The sequence below is a fragment of the Anser anser genome (assembly GCF_964211835.1).
Source record: "Anser anser genome assembly, chromosome: 1".
Lineage (NCBI taxonomy): Eukaryota > Metazoa > Chordata > Aves > Anseriformes > Anatidae > Anser > Anser anser.
This window is the reverse complement of record NC_139720.1, coordinates 210,360,578-210,376,952: the sequence shown is the minus strand read 5'-3', so window position 1 is coordinate 210,376,952 and position 16,375 is coordinate 210,360,578. Positions and strand designations below refer to the sequence as shown.

The 16,375-nt window shown below is 53.4% G+C and overlaps 1 protein-coding gene across 1 annotated transcript in view; it reads right to left on the bottom strand.

Moving 5' to 3' along the window:
• LOC310884801 (glycerophosphodiester phosphodiesterase domain-containing protein 5-like) overlaps window positions 1-14,053 on the bottom strand; it is a 36,625-nt gene extending 22,572 nt beyond the window's left edge. The window contains 1 exon segment of the mRNA XM_083807135.1: window positions 9,343-14,053. The gene's annotated coding sequence lies outside the window, so the exon portion shown is untranslated.
• Window positions 14,054-16,375: the final 2,322 nt, after the last annotated feature.

Below are 16,375 nucleotides of genomic sequence, written 5' to 3'. Positions count from 1 at the left end.
ATTTCCAGCCTGCTGTTACAGCTGCACTGGGGCGTTCAGAAGCCACAGAAACATCTCTCCCAAGGTATGGCCGAAACTGCAATGCCTCAGACCACATCAAGCACTGAAGCCTTTGACTTCACTAGCACCTGATCCCAACAAAGATAATATCCCAGCTTCTGGACCCAGCAACTGGGATAAAGGGGCAAAGAACATTGCAGCATATGGTGGGTGCAGAGTCCAAAAGACAGGAGGGCCACACGAGGATCTGGAGCAGTTCAGCCATTGTTAGGACACAGCAAGAGACCTCACAGTGCTTGGTCTAGATTTGAAGCAGAGTGCTCCTAAAACTTGGAGGCTGCCTGCAACCCCTCCCCAGCTCCACCAGGCAAAAGTAAATGGCTGGAAAAAGGGGACAGCATACCCCAAATCCATTCACTGGGAAAGCCATGGGAGCAAAGAGCAAGCAGGAAAACATGCATCAGCAGGAGAGCAAAGTTTAGGGCTTCAGCAAGTGAGCCATGACAGCAGTAACACATGTTTTCCAGCTCCATAATCCCAAGAGACCTCAGGTCTTTCCCTTGCAAACAGAGACTGTTTGCTCACAGATAAGAGTCCCCGTAATTGCAGGCATTTGAGCGGGGCTGCTCATTTCCCACTGCTCGACAGAGAGGGAGGAAAAGCATGAGAACTAGCCCGGGGGGTGGTGGAGAAATGAGCTGGAGAAAAAATTGGGAAATATATTCAGCTGCAAAGCCTGGATGCAGAAGGTAGTGCAAGCAGAGCTGGCTGGAGAGGCAAGCGCACGAGCAAGGAGAGGATCCTTGCCTCATTATTGTTATTATTATTATTATCTGATGCTTAGAGCTGGGGAACTCATCTTCTGAGTGGTAGACAGGTACAGAAGCCAAACCTGGCATCACCTATAGCTTTCTCCTTGAGGCTTTGAAGTCCATGCTTTCTCCTCAGCATCATGATGCTTTGTGAAGCCTGATGCAGGCGGCAGGTAGGGGTGATCCATGCTTTGCCCATCCCATTTCTAAGGAATTTGGACAGAATTTGGAGAGAAAGTAAACCCTGTGCCAAGGCTGAGCCTTCCCAGCGCCTGCAGCTCCTTCGCCTGATGGTGGAGATGCCACTGAAGTCGCCTGGCACAGGGACCCCCAGTGCCATCCCTCTGCTCTCTGGGGACATCACACCCTGCCCCTCTACCTGGGAATCTTCAACATTATCACACCAACAAATCAGAAGGACTAAAATCAACATCCAGACATGGTGCTGGTTGGTCACCGTCCCCATGAGCTGCACACAGACCTTGCCACCAGCCAGAAAACTCAGCAAAGAGCCTCCCTTAAACCTGCATTTCCAGCTCACGGTGTGCCCAAGGATCTGGATCACAGCCTTGGTTTCCTCTTGTTCCACTGCCATCAGCCTTCACTTTCTTTTCAGAAAACAGAAGAGGTTTGACACAGGGAAGGAAGAAGGTTGATATGAAACACGACTAGTCAACACCTCCCTGTGATACGGGATATACATCCTTTCCTTTCCCTGGCAGGTGATAATTATAATTTATCAGCAAGACATTCAACAGCTTCTTTATTAGCCCTAATTATGCCTTGCTTCTGCGTGGGATCCCAGGGAGGATGTGCAGCTCGACTCGAGTGTGTGCAAAGTAGCCCTGAGGACTGATTAGCTGTCGGTTTGAGGCAGATGACAGCCCTCAGCACACAGAAATGCTGGGCCTTACCCCAGAAAATAATGAATGAACATGGAAAGAGAAGGGGTTAATGAGGAATAAGTGCTCCCGTGGCTGCAGGAACAATACTCGTTTCATTTTGTGTGCTCTTGTACACCTCCAGCATGCAGTGGCTGTGGCTCTCAGAGCTCTGGGGAGGTTTCCAGCAAGGTTAATGTCCCATGTTTTGCAATATGCCTCCGCAGTTTGAACAGTCATAAATAATCACGCCTGCTTCAGACAAATGAACCTGAAAATACAGATGAAGCTTTGCATCTCTTCGGGTTGCAGAGGGACTTACAGAGCAGTCTTGGTGCTGGGGCTCAAAGGTCAGCCATCCAGCGTGAGTTGTGCTCGGAAGGGGTGCTGTACCCTGCTCAACACGAGCCACACTGGCTGGTTAGACCAGGATTCATCTGAGGATGCAGGCAAATGGATTTTCCGAGGCAACCAACCATGTATTTTGGGGTGGAGGTGGGGGTCAACTTGACAAGCCCTACAGGAACCCCAATTGATGAGGATGATCGGTGCGGTTTTGGAAACACTTCTGCCAGCCCCAGGCTTCTGCACATATCCCTGCGTGGAGAAGCAGACATCACTCCGATGGTGATGGGCTCACCTCAGAGCAAAGCCAGGCATCATCCATGAGAGTCTGGAGCAGAAAAGGTACCTTAATCCCTGCCTTTATTTCAGAGGGCTCATCATAGGAAGGAACGCTTCAAAGTTGAACCACGTTTTAGCCCAAATTACTTCTTTTTAAACCTCTCCTTTCCCCAAAAATTGTTTGGTCTCCCTTCACTTCAAGAAACTCTCACAGTACGCTCTCGTGTTTTGACCAAGTTTGTCCCCAGCCCCCGGGGTTGACTCATTATCCACAACCTCTTGCAGAACCCTCGTCTAATCCTAATCATCATCATCACAAATCACAGCTGGTTTTCTTCATCTTCAAAGCACTTTGCGGGCTGCCTCAGCGAATGCGTGCCTAGGAAATTATTGGCCAAGCCTCAGAGCATGTGCGATGGATTTTGTGCAAATGCTTTCAGTTTTGTGTTGAAACAGGCAAGGGGAAATTGTCGTGTTTGTCAAAGGGCCTCACAGCACTACAATAGATTTTTCCCTCTTTCCTGCTAGGAGCAAAATGAGTGTTTAGAACAAAGGCAATGAATAGTAGCTTAGTGGCTTGACATAAAAATAAAAATAAAAGGAAGAAGAAAAAGAAGGGGTGGAGAAAGACTTCCCAAGTGCCACAGCATTGGCTGGACTTTTGGCTGGAGCCATCCCTCGTTACACGGAGACTTCCCAAAAGGGCCGCGTGGTTTTGGGTCTGCAGAGGTTCGCCTGCTGCCCCAGTCCCTCCATCTTCGAGGAGCAAAGGTGTAGGACTGGCACGTATGGGGATGCTTTCATCTACAGAAATTTTCCTTTGAGGGGGAACAGGAGGTAAATCCCAGCATAGCTGTCCCGTCGGGTCGGGGTTTGAATTATTTTTGCCTGCCAGTTGCTTGTAGAGAGGTTCCAGCCCACCTACCTTTCAGAAAGGTCCACCCAGCTCACCCCGCTGTCCTTCTGGGAAGTCCTGCCCGCCCCAACCCTCCTCACGGAAGGTTCCACCAGCCCCAACTGTCCTTCCAGAAACTTCCACCGCACCACTCGAGTGAAGGCCACCCCCAGCCTTCAGCCCATGCCAGTCTCAGGTCTCCAGGACCCCAAGGACTGAAGCTTCAGCCCCTCCATCATGGGGGGACAAGAGGAGGAGAGGGCAGAAGCTGCACCGACCCCTGCCCTGGGGCTCGTTCCTCCAGGGAGGGGATGCTCCAGGGCCAAGGGGAGAAATGGGGGAGAGAAAATTCTGGCTGAGAATAATGAAGTCCTAAACTCTGACATCAAGTGTTGACCCAAACGTAGCAGGTTTTTATGCTGTGGTGTCTCTTTCCTGTAATTTGTCATGAGCTAAAATGTGGAGAGGGTCCAGTTCAGCCATGGAAGGGCCTGAAAAACATCAGAAAACTCAAGTAAAATAAAATAAAAGGTCGACATTCACTCATAGGACATGGCTCTTTCTTTCTCCTAGAAGACGAATTATAAGGCCTGGAAACAAGGTGGGACTATGTAGGTGCAGAACCAGGGGTAGTGCCCCAGGAGAGCCCAGATCTGCACACCAGGGTTGCCAGATATCGGGGTGTTAAAGGTCTCCACTTGCAACGAGCCCCGGGATCGCATCGCTTCCCAAACTTCCCTTTCAGGCTCGTTTCATTCACGCCCACGAGAAAGCTGAAGGGTTGAGAAATCCCCCGCTGAGCAGCCAGCGTCTCGCACGCGATGCTGGAGCAGCAGCAAATGAGGTGGGATGTCCCGGCTGGGACAGGAGATTTTTTTTGCTTAAAGTGAAGAGGGAAATGCTGTGTGGCATTAAATATCCATTAATGCAGAAGCAAGGCTTCTTTTTGTCCTGTGGTACCTTGCTGCATATCCCTAGAGACATGATGCACTGCACAGCATCAAATTTGGGGTTAAAGGACCTTGTGGGGGTTATTACCCGCTAGACCAGAGCTTGGGGTGGGCTTCGAGCCTCCCTACATGAGACTCATCCCTCCTAGAACCAGAGGGCACTCCCTGGGCAGCCGTACACGGTGTCTTTACCTGCCCTGCCTCTTCGGGCCACTAGCCACCGTGGTGGCCAGCCCCCCAAAACACCCTGGAACAGCCACGGCATTGCCCCACCACATGTGGGGTGGCACACAGGTAGCTCTGGCCCCATTGCTGGGCCATCAGCAGTTCCTTTCTTCTGTTTTTTACCCTGAGAGCCTTCATATAGCTGATTTGTAACCCATGAGCTTGGGCTACAGCCCCACATTGCTCAACATGTCCGTTATATGGATGTCCAGTCTTTTGGGGGAGCTGGATTCCCTCCTCTGGGCACTACAGGTGGGCAAAGGCAGAAATTAGCCCCCAAAAGGGTCGGGAACTGTGAGCTTCCAGCTGTGAGCACAAGGAGGTGGTTGAAGCCAGATGTCGGCCCCATTCACAAGGCAGCTGACAGCCCCGAGATTAGGGACACGGTTTGGTGGGTGACATTGGTGGTAGGGGGATGGTTGGACCAGATGATCTTGGAGGGCTTTTCCAACCCTAATGATGCTGTGATTCTATGAGATGTCCGTGTCCACATGTCATTTTGGTCATGCCAAGAGCGAATGGGGAGCACTGGGGAGATCCTACCTACAGGTCAAGCCTGAAAACAAGCCTGAAACTCAAAGCGACTGGTTTGAGAGGAAGCTGCTCCCCACATTTCGGCATGGTCAACAGGAGGGTTTTGTCCTCACCTGGCTCATAGCAACTTTGCAGGTGGTGCAGGGCATGGGGCTGTGCTCAGCACGGTCTCAGGTCACACGTGGAGCTCAGCCTGGGGCTGTGCCCCTGGGTGGCCCCCAGCTCTCCAAGAAGTCTCCGCCACCCTTGAAAAGTGGCCACAGCGAAGAAAAAAGGGCTGGGGAAGGAGGAGGAATAAATCCCTTGGAAGCCAAAAAAAAAATAAAAAATTAAAAATGGTGCTCAGAAAAGGGGGGAAACATTCCTTTGAAGATAAATCCCACTTTGTGCAGTTCAGCACATCCTGGCTCGGCTCCCACTCTGCTCCTGGGAATTCCTAAGCGGCTCTTTGTGCCCTACTGCTCAGGGGAGATGATGAGATGGGGACGCAGCGTGGGGGACCCCCGCCGGCCCCCCCAGCCCTGCTGAGGGCAGCGCAATGCCGCCAGCGCCATCTCCAAGGGAAGACTTTGTCAGTCGGCCAAAAGGGGGAGAAGAAAAGAGGTCTGCAGATCACATACCTCCGCCGGCGGCTCTGCAGAGCCCTATTCAGCCAGGACAAAGGACGGGGGCCCTGGACGGTCACCGCCCGAAGCCCCCAGCGCCGGCCCTCCCGCGGGCTGCCCGTGTTAAAGTTCAGGGTTTGGAGCAAAACAGCCCTGCAAGGAGGGGAGGAAGGGACGCTTTCCACGCCGTCGGCCGGAGGTTTCTCTATTCAGCTATCCGCAGCATCCATATGCATCAGGGCTGGCCCGTTTTTACCCCGTAACAATGCTGCCCCGCTGTTCCCAGCGCACCCCCCTTTCTGGCTAATTCAGTGCTACGCGTTTCTGCATAAGTCATCGCAGGATAGTTTTGAAGGGATTTAGGGAAAGGATGGCCTGACACTCAAGATCCACGCCCAAGATCCCCATCCTGACTCCAGCCTCCCAGTGCGGTGGAGCCATCACCCAGAGCCTCCTTTTCCCCCTCATGAACATCTCCATCAGCAGTCATTCCCTGTGCCATTTTCCATGGGGCAGGGGCGTGCTGAAAGCACGGTGAAAGCAGCAGATGACGACTTCACAGCTCATTTCTTTTTCACCCATCGTGAAAATCTCCAGGGCCTGCTCAGCAAGGCAGGTGCATGGTGGTTTTCATCGCATGGGCACCACCTCATGCAGAAAACCAGCGTGCAGGACCCCGATGGACAACCTCAGGACCTAGGGTATGGTTGGCTCTGCTGGGTCAACACCCAGCAGCGCTCACATCCCAACAGATCAGAAGAGGGTAATTTATTTAGCCGTAGAGTCTGTGGTGGGTGTTTCAATTCCTCTGTTTTAATTCCTCTAGGACCCATCTCCTCCGTGTTTGAGTGGTTACAAGGAGTGAAGAGGAATGGGTACAACTCAACCCATCCAAGAGCAGGCATCTTGAACAGGTTGGATGAACACAGCCAGAGTGCCAGGGCATGAATCCAGCCCAAGACATAAGGACATTCATCACTCCAACCCAAAAAACCCAAGCACCATTTCTTGGGCCTCCCAAGTTGCCTCGATTTAAGTATGGCCCTTGGGCACCAAAGCCCATTGCTGCCTGGAAACCCTGCCTTTGCTCTGGGTCTGTCCCCGCTGCAGTAGGAAGAAATGCAGGATTTCTCCATGCATGGTTAAAGGAAGCAGTCACGGGGACCACAGAAGTTCAACAGGCTGATTGAAGGCGGTAGTTCCCAATGCTGTAGTGCCTCATTCTTGTGGAATGGCCCCAAAACATCAAGCCCCAACCAACAGTCACCATAACACAGTAACACAGGCACAGCCTGGCAGCAGGCGAGGGAAGGAAGAGGTAAAGCACTGCTTGTGTAGTTTGGGGGAAGGGGAAGAAAAATGGATCAGAGCCGTTCACCTGCATTTCACGCCCAAATTGGGATTTGCCTAAGCAAGAAGCTTTAAGAAGTTTTCAGGGAAACGGAGCACTTCGGAGAGCGCTGACCCCGCAGAACCTCTCAGACCGCTTTAAGGCATGAATCAATTAAAGCAATCACGGAGCAAAGGTTAATCAGTAGCAAGTACATCTTAAGAAATAAGTAGCCTTTTAAAAAGCCATTGCTCCTGCCAATTCCTCCCCCCTCCCCTTCTTTTCTAAAGTGGCTTTTAGTTCTCGGACTCTGGAGACCTTCCAAAATAAGTCCTGTTATTAAGAGCGGCTGCAAAATCATGCAGCGGCAGGGGATGGACCCGAGGTACTTGCAGCAGCTCGGTACCACGGGGGGCTGAACACCTTCCAGGGGCCTCCAGCTTAATTAGAGCAGATGGAGGCGGGAGGGACGAGGGATTGCTTTTTGCAGTTAGTTTTGAGAAGGGAGGAAATGAGGCGGGAGGGTAAGGAGGGGACTGGCTCCACAGCAGGTCTACGCAAGCAGCGAGGCTCCAGCCCGAGCATGCAGGCACACGGCGGTGCTTCGAGCTGTTCCCGTGCCGTGTCCTGCCTGCAGAGGTGTTCCTCCTTCGGGCAGCCTCCTCTGCTCCCCTGCACAGGGTGTCCGAGCCGAGCCCATGCTCAGCCTGGTGTGAAGCCCACCGCAGGCATCCTCTCCGAGCTGCTCCATCCGTTGCCTCCCTTCCTGTGGGATCTGGAGCCCAAAGGATCTTCCCAACTTCTTATCCTATCCACTCTTCTCTGAAATAGTCCAAGACCCTCCTGTCCCAAGCCACCAAGAGGTCACTTGGGCAGGATTTGCTCCACGTGGGGAGGATGCAGGAGCCCATGTGCCGGGTTAGGGCACCTCAGCTGATGGGTGATGCCTTCAGAAGCCGCTTGCACACGATTATTACAAATATTTTTCTGAAGCTTCTGGGCTCTTGCACAGCAAGCAAACAAAGCCTCATTGCCCCAAAGCTACAAATGTAGAGAAATAATGCTTCTTGTATGTCTTGGCTGTTATTTTATCACACTAAACACCACCATACATCAACTATTTGCACAGAGGAACTTCCTAAGACACACGCAGTCCCGCAGCAAGTGATCACCAAGATTAAAGAGCTGCTTTTTCATCACCCCTAATGACACCTCGAGCCCAAAAGACACCATCCAGTCACCTCCTCGGTCCAATGCCATGCCATATTCTGTGATTCTGTGATAAGAAAGCCACGGGACCGGCTGTGAAACCCAGCTTTCTATTTCTCCGCAAAGTTTCCAGGTCGCCCTGGAAACCCTGCACACCTTTTAAACATTTCAATTGCAAAGTTGCAAAGAGGCAGCTTTGGCTCCCTTCGCATGCGGAGCATTTTTTCAGTTAAAATCCAGCTGGTCCCACAGCACATTCTGCATTTTCTTTTGTTAAATGCAGCTAAACTCTTTGAGCAGCTGTAGGAAATTATTTCCCTTCTCCTTTACCCTTCCACCTGGTGTCATGTGCCGGAGAATAAGTCCAGAGAGAGACTCCCTTTGGAGACCTGGATTCCCAAAGAAAAAGTAGGAGGGAAGAGAGGGTGATGTACACCCTCTGGACCTCCAGCCAGATGAAATCTGCGTTATCCAACCCCAATTGGTCCCCGCGTTGACACCAGCTAACCGAGCTGCTCCTGATTTACACCAGCACTCAGCCCTGCGCCAGGGCACCCAGCCTGGGGAAGGGAAGAGGTCGCCCATCCGAGCTGGCTCGCAGCGGGTGGCAGACCCGAGAGCCTTTGCCCCCTTCCAGCCATCCCTAAGAGGTCTCGATGATTTGCAGCTCTTCCCAGATGTTTGCCCTTTCACGGGTTATTTGCTCCCGGGACGACCTCCCTGTTCACACGCCGGGCAAGCTCGCGGAAAGAAAGAGAGGCTCCTTTCTCCCGTTTGCTATGGAAACAGCCCTTTATCCGAGGCATTACAAATGCTCAGCTGCCAGCTCCCTCCCACCAGCCCCCGGCTCCAGCAGCCCCACCGGCCACCCACCGCTCACGTCTCTCCCCAGCTCCCCTTCCTCCCCTCAACAGGTGACGGCAAACTTCTCTGGCAGGGGTGCCAGAGCGAAGCCGGACTCCTAAACTCCTTTTTCTCTCCAAGAAGTCACCGGGAACACCCCCCTTTGCAAATAATCCCCTTTTGTTCCCGCTTCTCCCCATCCTCCTGCTTTTCGGGCTTTGTTTCTCTGCCACCCAGGCAGCAGCTGCGACAATCGCCCCGCTGTCGGACGCCAACCAACACTCTCAAAACTCCGAAGAATACAAGAAAAGTCCTAAAAATCCACCTTCCCCCTCGCAAAGCTAACTTTTAGGGCAGGCAGGAACGGGCAAGGAGGTATGCATTTCACATAGGTGGGGGGAATCTTTAGCACGAGGACGTTGGAGGTAACTCACCTCGCCGGGACGCACATGGAGGGGTTATTTTTTGCTTTCTGCTGCTCTTGGATCGCTGTGTCCTCTGCTCGTGACACTCAGGACCCGAATGGTGGCACCGCTGTGTGACACCCAGTGTTAGGGAGGCTGCCGGAGCCGTCCCTCCCACCGTAGGAGGGGCCACGTGAGGCTTCATAAATTCAGCCCCCCGAGGCTGGGAAAATTAAAATCCCATCGTGGGATGGGGGCATGGCTCCTGGAGGAGCTGGGGACTCGTGGGTGAAGCCGGGTTTTATCCGTCCCACGCCCTGACCACCCAGAATGTGAGAGGCTGGTGTTAAAACGCTGCCCTGGCAGAATTATGTGCCCGCAGGTTGGGATTCGAGGAGATATCCCAAAGGCGATTTGGGCAAGACATTGCTGATCTTCAGAATTAAAACTAACAAGCTTCCTCCTGGAAAGCATCTCCTGCAGCCATGAGCCCGGGGCATGAATCTGTAGCACACAATTTCTGAGCAGCCCCAGATGCAAACAGTGCTTATTTTATTTTATTTTATTTTATTTATTTTTTATTTTGCAATGGTTTTTGGCTTTAAGATCTTAATCCTATTAGAGACATAACTCCCTTTGGAGGGGGTGAGGGGCAGATCAGTGCAACAAGAGCAGTTTGTGCGGTTGAATTTTGTAACTTCCAATGCATGGTGGCCTTTTGGAGGGATATCCGTGAAGTTTCTCAGGCTATAAGGCTTACCTTACACAGCTCCAACTTCTATTTAGTTCTCCACTGCACAAGAGGCCAAAAAAAAAAATCCCCCCTTGCCCCAAAGGGCTGCCTGAAATGCCACCACTGCAGGCTTTTCATCCCCATCACTTTTTACACTGGGATTTTTCCTGTTGGATGAAGAGAAGGTCCCTGAAAAGAAAATTCAGCAAACTGCTGTCTAAATGGAGAGGAGAAGAAGGGGGCAGAAATGATGGCCCAGTGTTTTTTAGGCAGATCACATTACAAATATAAACTTTTGATTAGAAGATGGGCCACAGAGATGACAGCCTGATTCACTCTGAAACCTAATGACGAGCAAAGGGCATATAACAGTTCCACTGTAAAAGCAGTACTGGTAATCCTTGGGTAGCACTAGATCCTACAGTACCATCATTTTCCTTTGGAGTTAGAATATTAAATAATGAGGGAGCCACAAAAGGTTGCCGAAGGCAGAAGCAGCTGTTTCTGTTGCTGCTTGTTTCTATTCCTGACCACCTTCAAGCTAACACTCAGCTGGCTGGGGTAGAGGCACGGCGTGGGGCTGTGTGCAAGCCTGTAGATAAATTACTTGGTTTATGGTCTGATTTCTGGAAAACTGATAGCGAGGGCAGGGAAGGGTGAGACTGAGAAGCCTGATGGCACTGATACGATGCAGGGAGCAGCAAGAGCAGCTTCCCCAGGTACCTGACAGGTGGGTGTCCAGCAGTTTTAGTCTCTGGGGTTGATGTGCTGGGTTATCCTCCTGAGCGGTGTGCTTGTGGCTGTGCTGAGCCCAGTTTCACTGCGGTCCTTGCCCGGGCTGCCTTTCCTCCAGCTGCTGCATCCTCAAGGTGTGGACAGGCTCCATTGGGTATGTGGGGAAAAAGGGGACAGGGCTGAGCAACGTCATCAGCACAAAACTCCTCCCTGCAGCAAAGGGCAGACCATGAAAAAGGAAAGGACCATCACTGAAAACACAACCAAAGCCCTACCCCAAACCAGCAAATATCCCTGCTTCCCCCCCCCCCCTCCAAAATACCAGCGTGCTTTTGCATCCTGCCCTTTCCTCTGGGTGCAGAGACGCAAAGCCCTCGGTTTGCTCTGCGATCACCTGGCAGATGACGTAGGGGCAGGGCGGGGGCTGCTCTGCCTGCGGTATCTTTGGCTCAGAGTTCAGCAGCTTATCTCAACCAGAAAATCCTTGCCCGGTGTCCCGGCCGGTGTCCCAGCCCTTCCAGCAGCTGACATTGAAGGGAGAGCAAGCGAGCGGGGTTGTTATCACGCTCCACGTGATGGACCTCATCCAGACCTGCTTTGCACCAGGACCTGCTGGAGCCCTGCCCTGAGGTTTATGAGCCCATAAAGAGGGCATCTGTAACAGCCCGGCTCGGGGATATCAGCCTTGAACTCCGCTGAATTTTGCCTCTATTCGTGTCAGGAGAAGATAAAACCGCGGGGGGAACGGCACAAACAGGGAGCGCCGGGAGCAGGGACATCTCGGTGCCCAGGTGCCTGACTAGATGCAGAGTCCCGGGCTGCATTTTGGTGAGAAATAATCACATTTTCATCCTACCACTGTCCCCCAGTGGCTTGGGACATTTGTATCGATGGGGTCGGTCACCCCTGGGCTGAGCTTGTGTCCCCGCTCCGTAGGGTTGCACAAGGAGCTGCTGCGGAGCCTTGACAGCAGGTGACTCGTGCAGGGAGCGAGGTCCCCGTAAGATTAACCACAGAAACTGCAGTGTTTATGGGCAGGAACGATACAGGAGGAGGGCAGGAGGGGACTTCAGCCCCTGCTCTCCCCTGGGGTTGTTCTCCTGTGGCAGCAGGCAAGTCTGCCTTTTGCAGGGAGCTGTGTCCCACCGAAAGGCAGAAGGTCCAGTTAGCGATGGGCTGGGGGTGGAAAGGAGCAGGGGTTCAGTAAGGAGAAGCACAAAGTCCTGCAGCAGGATGTGCTGGGGGCCCCCAGCTGGGCAGCAGCTCTGCAAAAATGGACCTGGGGGTCCTGGTGGGCACCGGGTGGAATGGGAGGCAGCCACGTGCCCTTGGCACTCAGAGGCCTCGTGGTCTTCTGGGCTGCCTGGGGCAGAGCAGGGCCGGCAGGCCGAGGGAGGTGATCCTTCCCCTCTGCTCAGCGCTGCTGAAGCCGCCCCTGCAGTGCTGGGCCCAGCGCTGGGCCCCCCAGCCCCAGCCAGAGCTGGGCACCCTGGGGAGAGCCCAGCGCAGGGCCCCCGAGGTGCCGAAGGGCCTGGAGCACCTCTGCCGTGAGGAGAGGCTGCGAGAGCTGGGGCTGCTGGGCCTGGAGCAGAGGAGGCTCCGGGGGCTGCCAGCCATGGCCACCGGCACTGCCGGGAGGTGCCGAGAGGCCGGAGCCAGGCTCTGCTCAGGGGTGCCCGGGGCCAGGCCCAGAGGCCCCGGGCAGAGATACCTCCAGACCCTCGACACGGGGCATGTCTGAATGTAAAGACTCTGAGGGCAGCTTCACGCTGAGCAAAGGAGGAGCAAAGCCCATGTAGACGTGCCAGAGGTTTCTTCTAGAGCCCGTGACCTGCTGGCTGCACACCTTACCCAAAGCGACAGAATTTAAACTCAAAAATCAGCTTTAGGCAGCCAGGCAGTTTCTCCTGAGCCCTGGGACTTACAGCTGGGCTTTGAGCATCTTCTCCTAATGAGCTACATCCCTCGGGCAGGCAGCCAGCTGGGACCACACAGATTTATCCTACAGCCCAATGCAACACCCAGCTACAGGGAGCACAAATACAGGCTGTGGTATGGCCAGGGAAACTTTCACACTGCACCCCAAAGCTCTCCCTCCCACAGCAACAAGCGCTCTGCCTCTTGTAACTCCATTGCCTACTCTCCTTCATGGGGCTGGTGCTGCTGCATTGTGGTCCGGCTTGCATGGCATTACAAAAAAAGGGTGAAAGCCTGTCCTCTCCTTTCTTCTTCTCTGTTTCATGGCTGTCTTTTAGTCATCATTTTGCTCTTTCCCAGCAGAAACTAGGAGTTTGCAATGCAGGTCAAACAGGAGGATGCAACTTGTGATAACCCAAAGGTCCAAGGAAGTCTCAGTGAAGCAGATTCAAGGAGCAGCGAGGAATGAAAACCCCTGGGAAAAGCTCAGGAAAATGCCAAACGTTTCTGTGCCTGAGCAGAGTGAGGTGGGGGAGACACCGCTGGATGTCGGGAAAAGAACACAGAGAAGTTTTGCTTTGTTTTCTGCCTGCTCTGCTGCTCTGCACTGCCTCCTGCCTCACGCTCCTCCAGATTCAGTGGGTCAATCTGGACCAAGGCGTTTGTCCCTTCTCTGGTGGCCCCCGGGTTATAGGGACACCCTGCTACACCCAGCAGGGACGTCACAGCGAGGTTCCCCCACCCCTGGGTTACAAACCCCATGGCTGGGCGCCCTTTAGGGACCAGCACCAGCTGCTCCTGAGCCCCACTGAGTTTGGAGGGGCTCAGATTTGGTGCTCCAGTTTCGATGTTTCCAACGGCCCAGGCTGTGCTTGGTGGCACTTGACCTCTCCAGAGGCTTCTCACCCTTCTGCCCATGGCCCTTTATGGCACAATCCCAGTGTGCTCGAGTCCTGGAGACCACTAGAGGACTTTAGCTTGAGCAGGACAGGGGAAGCCACCTTGCACTCATCCCATAGCTCTAAGCAGGCCCTGATGCTGGTGCCAATACCTATCAAACCCACCAGCTGTCACAGCACAGTGGTGACAGGTCCCTTCCCTCTAATCACGCTTAGTGAGTATGGGGCCACCAGAAGGCCCCGTTAGACCTGGGGAAGCACGAGGGCACCTGCAGGCACCCACCCTGCTGATGCTCAGACATGCACCCTGGGGGCTCTTCTCTTCTCTTCTCTTCTCTTCTCTTCTCTTCTCTTCTCTTCTCTTCTCTTCTCTTCTCTTCTCTTCTCTTCTCTTCTCTTCTCTTCTCTTCTCTTCTCTTCTCTTCTCTTCTCTTCTCTTCTCTTCTCTTCTCTTCTCTTCTCTTCTCTTCTCTTCTCTTCTCTTCTCTTCTCTTCTCTTCTCTTCTCTTCTCTTCTCTTCTCTTCTCTTCTCTTCTCTTCTCTTCTCTTCTCTTCTCTTCTCTTCTCTTCTCTTCTCTTCTCTTCTCTTCTCTTCCCTGCTCTGCTCTCTTTTCTCTGCTCTCTCCTCTCCTCTCCTCTCCTCTCCTCTCCTCTCCTCTCCTCTCCTCTCCTCTCCTCTCCTCTCCTCTCCTCTCCTCTCCTCTCCTCTCCTCTCCTCTCCTCTCCTCTCCTCTCCTCTCCTCTCCTCTCCTCTCCTCTCCTCTCCTCTCCTCTCCTCTCCTCTCCTCTCCTCTCCTCTCCTCTCCTCTCCTCTCCTCTCCTCTCCTCTCCTCTCCTCTCCTCTCCTCTCCTCTCCTCAGGGCTAACCAAACATTAAAGCACATTCCTGAGAGCATTTTCCAAACGCCCCTTGAATGCTGGCAGGCTTGGGGCATCAACCACCTCCCGAGGAAGCCTGTGCCAGTGTCTGAGCACCCTCATGGTAAAGAAAATTTTCCTGCTGTCCAGGCTGAGCCTCCCCTGGCACAGCTCCGTGCCATTCCCACGTAACATAACGTCGGTGCCCAGGGAGCAGAAGCCAGTGCCTCTCTCTCTGCATTCCCTCCTCAGGGAGCTGCAGGGAGCAGCGAGGCCACCCCACAGCCTCCTCTTCTCCACCCAGGTGCCCTCAGCCTCTCCTCTCAGCACCTGCCTTCCAGCCCTTTCCCCACCTTTGTTCCCCTGCTCCGGAGGCGCAGGCACTCCTCAACGCCCAGCTCTCAAGGTGAGGTGCAGGACGCCTCCTCCAGACCGTGGCACAAACCTCGAGCAGATGGAGGTGGAGGACGTGGGATGGTGGCCAAGGACCGTGCTGGAGCACCACAACCATCTCCTGATGCCTGCTGGGGTGTGCTGCCTGCCTTCAGCCTCCAAACTTGGAGCCTTGCAGTGGCAGCAGGGGAACACAAAGAGGAATTATCCCCAGTGCAGCTGCCCGGAGAGGGCAGCACAGCCCCAGGAATTGGAGGGGAGCAGCCAGGTTAAGCCCGGCAAGCTCATGGAGTTCAAGCTCTAAATTCTCCCAAAAGATGAGCCTCGGGACCAAAACTTGGGACCCTTCTGGGCAATAAAAATCAGGGATGCAGGAAAAACATCACTTATATAAAGTGCAGCAGTTTTCCCTGATGCTTGCGATAATAAACCTCTCTTCCTCTCTTGTACCTACCAGCGTATTGCCTCTGCTCCTGCTCATTCCCCCCACTTCGCTCCCAAATAATAAGACCCTGCAGAACTGTTCCCACCAGTGAAAACGCTAAATTTAGGTATGAAAAAGTAAAAGTTTAAAGATCCAGGGCAGGTTTTGTGAGTCCCAGTGCATATTTAGCCTTGGGACACCCCTCTGAGATAATCAGAGGTACATTTCCCTCCCGTGCAGGTGGAAAAAAAAGGCAGCAGTGGGATGAGAGGACTGGGGTTGGGAAGCATTTTGCAGCCACGAGGTTTCAACCAGGAACTCTGCACAAGCTCCTCTCCTTTGCCATGGGACTAAAATAAAATAAAATAAAATAAAATAAAATAAAATAAAATAAACACTCAAGTAATGGTGTTGAGGGAAATACTGGCAGAGCCACCAGCCCCGTTACCACTTTTTCAGGCACTTTTGGGGTACGTTACCAGGCCCTCCGGTCTGCCTGGTGCCCGGCTTTGTGAAGTTTCACGAGGGGAGCAGCAGGATGCAGGATGACACAGTTTGGCTGCCTGGCTCTCATGGGACAAGGACATGGACATGGGATGCACATCGCAGCAGTGCCACCACCAACTAGTTTGCCAGCTCCCCCTTCCAGATGTTCCCTTTTCTTCCAGCTCGCCCTCCGACGTGGGGCTCAGCACCCAAATGGCTTGTGAGAGCTCGGCAGGGCTCCCAGCGCCAGGAGGCTGACCTGGGAAAGTCCTCTTCACGTTAGGCTTGGTTTCTTGGACTTCCAGCACCCAGCTCTGCCCTACAGCCACAAGCGGATAAAATCCTACAGCAGGGGGCTTGTGGGGGCACATGTGTCCTCCCCTTAATATTCCTTAACCCAAGCTGGGACGAGGCACTTGCACAATTATGTAGGTGATAAACTCCTGCTCTTGTCATCAGCCTCACCCTACTGACCCCACATGTAAAAGTGATGCTGGGGAGGGCAGCTTTAGGGACCGATCCCAAATCCTCCCCCGTTTCCTCCTCTGCACCTGGAGCCGCAGACACCAAGCTCTACCTGGGGAGACAGCAAGCAGCCAGGAGGGTCAATTTCACCAC